The sequence below is a fragment of the Triticum aestivum genome, chromosome 2B (genome assembly GCF_018294505.1).
Source record: "Triticum aestivum cultivar Chinese Spring chromosome 2B, IWGSC CS RefSeq v2.1, whole genome shotgun sequence".
Taxonomy (NCBI): Eukaryota; Viridiplantae; Streptophyta; class Magnoliopsida; order Poales; family Poaceae; genus Triticum; species Triticum aestivum.
The window spans coordinates 101700546-101706223 of NC_057798.1; the positions used below are offsets into that span (position 1 = coordinate 101700546).

Below are 5678 nucleotides of genomic sequence, written 5' to 3' on the forward strand. Positions count from 1 at the left end.
AGGGGTACTGGGGGAGCGTGGCGCTCCACCCCGATCGACTAGTGAGGCCGCCAAGTTGCCGCCGCTTTTGGAAGCAACTCAGGAATTCAAACCGGGTCGCTGGGTCGTCCGTGAGAGCCCCACACTTTGTGGTAAGTGTTCCCGCAGAAGAAGAAGAAAAAAGAAAAAAAGTTGTGTGGTAATTTTATTTTTTTTGAAACGAGGCAAAAGACTTGCCATTTTCATTGATTAAGAAGAAGAAAATTGCCCGGTTAATTGGCGAAAAACCAGGCTAAAACTGATACAAGTCAACCCATATGACATGGGCACCACCAGCTAACCTGGCCACCGACATGGAACCCGAAACTGCGAAGAAGAAAACAGCCGGAGAAGCCACGACGGCACATGCCAACAGATGTAATGATACTGTATGTGGTAATTTTGCCCGATGAAGAGAGTAGAAAGCCTTTTTTTCTCTACAAAACATGTTTTTATTTACTCATAACGAAGCATATAGCAGACACGAACACAATGAGCGAACACCGAGCCTCTGCAAGCTTAGATGCACACTATACAAAACTATGCCTTAGCGGAAGGAGAAAAGGAAAAGGAAAATAACCAAAGCGATCAAGCAGCGATCAATTGTATACAAAACTGACAATCGGCACCAACTATCTCTTGACAACACGAGGACTATGATAAAGGTTCTTCAAAAACAATACCTTCAAGTAGGGAACGACACTGACACGTAAGCATTGTCATCGTCGGATCCAACCACTGAAGGCTAGATCGTGAGTTTTCACCCTGAAGTTCATGCCCGAGCAAAGTTCAAGCAATGTCATCAACTGGGTAATTGCGTAAAAACGCCACCATTACCAGGTAAAACCAAGTACGGCCAGACCTAGGGCTATGATCAGTTGCTTAGTTCACCCTGGAGCAGCTGAGCCTTATCTGCCCCTGCGCCCCGGTGAGCGGGCTGATGTTCCCCATCCTCACCATGGCCGCCGCGAAGTCCCTATTGAACTGCACCGACGCCGACGAGTACGCCCGAACCAGGCCGGCGGTGCGTCCGTCGTTGATGAGCACCTGGTCGGAGTGCAAGAGCCCTTTCTGGGACATCAGGTTGCTGTAGTATGCGTTGTCGAACCCATTGGGCGTCTTCGTGTCCAGAGGCGTCAGGCTGCTGTCGCCGGAGCCGGTCGGTCGGGGGCAGTTGGCCTTGAGAGATGTCGCGAAGGCCGTGTCGATGTTGGTCTCGTTGTAGAGCTTGCTCCTGAAAAACCGGCACTGCGATTGTCCAATGGTGTGGCCGCCAGAGAGGGCGACCATGTCGGTCACGCTGAGCCCCTTGGCGGCGAAGTTGGCGGTGAGGTTGGCGACGTCGAAGGACGGTGCAGGCAGGTCGTTGTTGGCCAGCGAGAGGCTCGCCGTCGTTGAGTCCCTCCTTCCCAGAGGAACGGTCCACGAAGGCCCTCCTAGCTGCAAGCAATTAATAAAGAACTAAGTTTCTTATTTTACTGTCGCGTGCGTTCAGCAAATTGACAGGCATGGCGCCAAATCGATCTTACGGCGACGACGGAGTCACGGGCGGCGACGGCGAGGATGTCAGCGCAGGAGACGGTCTACCTGCACACGGCCTCGACCTGCGCCTTGATGTTGTCGGTGACGTTCATGCCTCGAATGGAATTGTTGTTCGGGGCTGCCCCCTGCTCGCCCGTGAAGGTGGTCGTGTCGCTCAGCAGTACGGACGCGTCGCAGCCCTGATGCATCGTTAGTCGTCACACATGTAAGAAATTATTTCTATCAAGATAAATTCACTAGTAGTACAATATAATTCTGTTATAGTTGATTTGAACTCAAGAATTGAGAGGGTGCTTGGATACGTTTTAGTCCCATGACTAAAAGTAGTGAGACTAAAACTTGCTAGCCTCACCCATGCTTGAATACAAATACTAAATAGACTAAAATGAGTTAATGAGCATTTATTATTCTCCAAACCCTCCAATCCCGAACTTGCATGTGTTAAAGGAAAGGAGTTAAATGAGGAGAGAGAGGACTAATCTACATTTTAGTAGGGTTCCCCTGACTAAAAATTTTTAGTCTTAAGACTAGTTCTAGCCTCTCTTTAGTCAGGGGTGAATGGAACTTTAGCCTCTAAAAGAGACTAGTTTTAGTCAGACTAAAAATAGTCCCTTGGATCTAAGCATGGCCTGAGAAGTCACTGTAAGAAATAGTTGATAAGTAAGATTGATTTATTTATTTTGCATGGCAAGTCACATTAATTAGAATGCATGCATGGACTAGGGTCAACTATGTAGTTAGGTACTCCTACATAATATATGTAGTAGTGTTCCATTCCATTAGCTTTTTCATACCGCAATGACTTTGAAGACAGTGTGATTAACTGGTCGATCTAGGACTAGGAGACCTACTAAATTAAGTACTCTCTCTTTTCCAAAATTCTTGTCTTAGATTTGTTAAAATATGAATGTATCAAGTCATATTTTAGTATTAGATACATTCGTATCTAGACAAATGTAAGACAAGAATTTTGGAACGGAAGGAGTATATACTAGTACTAATGTGTGCAATAGAAACTATAGTATTACCGGTAGTAAGTAAAGGGAGACGATGAGTGAGAGGGACTTGCTTGGACAAAGTAGTCGTTTTAAAAAAAAAAAAGGATAACCCCCGGTCTCTGTATCTGGGCGATACATATGGCCACTTTATTAATTATTCTCACAAGACCTTACAAAGCCATATAACAGCAAGACTAAAGCCACCGTCTAAGCAACAGCTGTCGCTACACCTATCCAATTGATGAAGGGACGTAGATAGTCTGGGCCTAATACCAAACACACATCGTAGCCAAACCTAAACATCTAAGACCTGAGGTCCCAACCAGAACGCCTGCCGGGTATGGGGCACCTACCAGTCCGGCGCACTCCTCAATCAGGACGCCTGCCAGGTATGAGGCTGCCGCAGCCACCTGCTATCAATCCATCTTCAAAGATGTACTGTTGCATGTATCGTGTCAGGTCTCTCTGCCATCGACGCCACCACGATGCCCGACAGCGTCGTCCTCCTGCGCGAGTCCATCCTCCCACAGCGAACTCCGAATCTGCACTGCGCCACGCCGTCAAGATCCGTCGCCATCAGTGTGTAGGGTGAAGCACCGCTCCACCAAAGAATCCGTCCGCTGGTCCCTCGATCACGTGTGTACCTCCAAGAATGACGCCCGCAAGGGAGGAACGACACCAGAGCAACGCCATCATCCGATCATCCAATCTAGGGTTTCCCCCTGAGGTAGCAGAGAGAGGCCTTGAACTTCCCCACGGCGATGCCTTCAAGAAGGAAACGTCGCAGATAGCGCCGCCACCGCCGGCCTTAGCAGACACGAAGGCAAGTTTTCACCCAAATCAGTTCGAAGGGATCCAACTCTCGTGCACGGGCCTCCGTCACCATCAGCACCACCAGGCAGAACCCTGGAGCACCGGCTGATCAGCGAGCCGCCGGCACCACCGCATCCATATCGCCGGCCACGCCGGGCTGCCGCCATCCCTCGCGCCGTCCGGGTCAGAGACGGAGCCGCCAACCGCGCACAGGGACCGCCGCCGCCTGCACACGCCGGAGCGCCGCCCAGAGCCCAGAGCCCAGCGGCCGCCACCGCTTGCCGAGGGCCGCCGCCGCGCGCTCCGAGCGGACTCCCACGCACACCAGGGGAAACTGCCGTCGTCCCCAAGCCCGCGCCGCCAACCGCCACCGCGATCCGCCCGCACCAGATCCAGCGAGCCGTGGGAGAAGAGATCCCGCCGCCGACGACGCGGACCGGGCTTTGCCCGGCGGCGCGCCCCGGCGGCGGCGAGGAGGAGATGCCGGGGGAGGGGCGAGGACGCGGGGGCGCTAGGGTTCCCCCCGGTCGCCGCGCAGGGGGCGACACGGGAGGAGACGTGGTTTGGGCTAAAATGTACTCAACCTACCTTGCTTGATCACTATATCAGTCGAAGCAACGACGCTCCCATGCGGGGCTCACTCCTCACGGCAGAGGTCACGGCACTCTTGTCTTGATGGTTGCCAGCGCCCTGGGGCATGACTTGGCGTAGAACTGAGGCGAAAGCTGCGGCCAAGCCGAGGTGGCCGCCCCCAGGCACAGGAGCAACAGCACTGAGAAAGAAGAGGACATTGCCATCGCTATACTTGTGTGTGCAAGAAGGCACTAATCCTGTTCAGATTAAAGCTCTATGCAATGGCCTGCATTACCATGACAACCGACACTATTTAAATTTTTAGTGGTACGACATTTGTTTTGGTTGGAGATCTATAGTTGGGTAGCTAGCAGGCTAGGGTCGTTGCCACAAGCGCACAATCATCGTAGCTTACAAAATGGTTCGGTATATTAGTTGGAGATGGGAAACGGGCAGCATTTGCCTGAATCATAAGCTACCATTACTCTGTTCGAGCGAAATAATTCTTCCAACCAAAGTGGTTGTTAACAGGTAGCAAGCCAGCCATGCAAAATTTGTCCGGGAGTTCAAATTCTGCAAGAAAAGTCAATAATTAATTTCGAGTGATTGAGATGTGCAAATGGAGACAAAAAAATATACTATACTGCATGGTATACTAATCTGCAGAGACGTAGGAGTACCATCCATGTTTTTTTAGAGATACAGTGTATGTGTTTATCCTTCGTCTGTTGACTGCATGTATCCATCCGTCGTCAGTTAATCGTCTAATAACCAATTATTTTTCCATTTTGACAAAGTGGTCAGTTGAGTCTGACTGCAGCATATTTCCATCCATACATCCTGGGATGGATGTCACTCTGTTCCTAGACCTCTGACGGTAGAGATGAAATGTTTAGACAGCTAGACACTTGACAACCTGAATTTTGTCCCGTGTGCATGCAGTGTGCTGTCACACGTCGACTTCCAACTGCTAATGGTATTCATACGGGGTTAGTGAACAGTCCCAGCATCTAAGATGTTTATAAGTTAGATAGAGATGGCCAATTAGCTGCAGTAAAGGACCTGAACTTGGAAGATGTCCTGAATCATAAACATTACTCTGTTGGAGCAAAAGAAAATTTCAGTTATTCCACTGTACACATGTGGTTGTTAACAGGTAGCATGCCAGCCAGACAGACATGCGAAATTTGTCCGGGAGTTCGGGGTTAACCGATTTGAGTGACCGACATATGCAGATGGAGACAAAAGTAGAGTAATATACTGTAATATCGGTACTAATCTGCAGTATCGTGCAAGTATTTGTCCTTCTTTTGTTGACTACATATACCGTTCCATCCTTGAAGTTAATAGCGGTACGGAGGTAGTAGTACTTTTATGGCAAACTGGTATGTTGAAGCTGATTGCTAGAAACTTGGGATCACAAGTTGATCACTGAGGGTAGCGATATGTTTCCATATTTATATGAATAAAAAGAATATATATAAATCAAGAGGATATCAATTATACCAGTCTATGCATCTAGGGATGCACCAAAGCTCGTATCTGGCGAGTTATACAGAAGCTATGACAGCTAGAAACTTGGGATCACAAGTTGATCACTGGTCCACGCATGGTAGCGAGATATTTTCATATTTTTTTAATAACATCTAAGGCTGGATCAAAAGCTTGTAACTCACAAGTTAAATGAGCGCTCCATAGCTCGACTAGTTAAGCTCGTAGTTCACTTTTTAATGA

General features: G+C 49.1%; 1 pseudogene; it reads right to left on the minus strand.

Moving 5' to 3' along the window:
• Window positions 1-900: 900 nt before the first annotated feature.
• LOC123040640 (peroxidase 70-like) lies at window positions 901-4189 on the minus strand (annotated as a pseudogene).
• Window positions 4190-5678: the final 1489 nt, after the last annotated feature.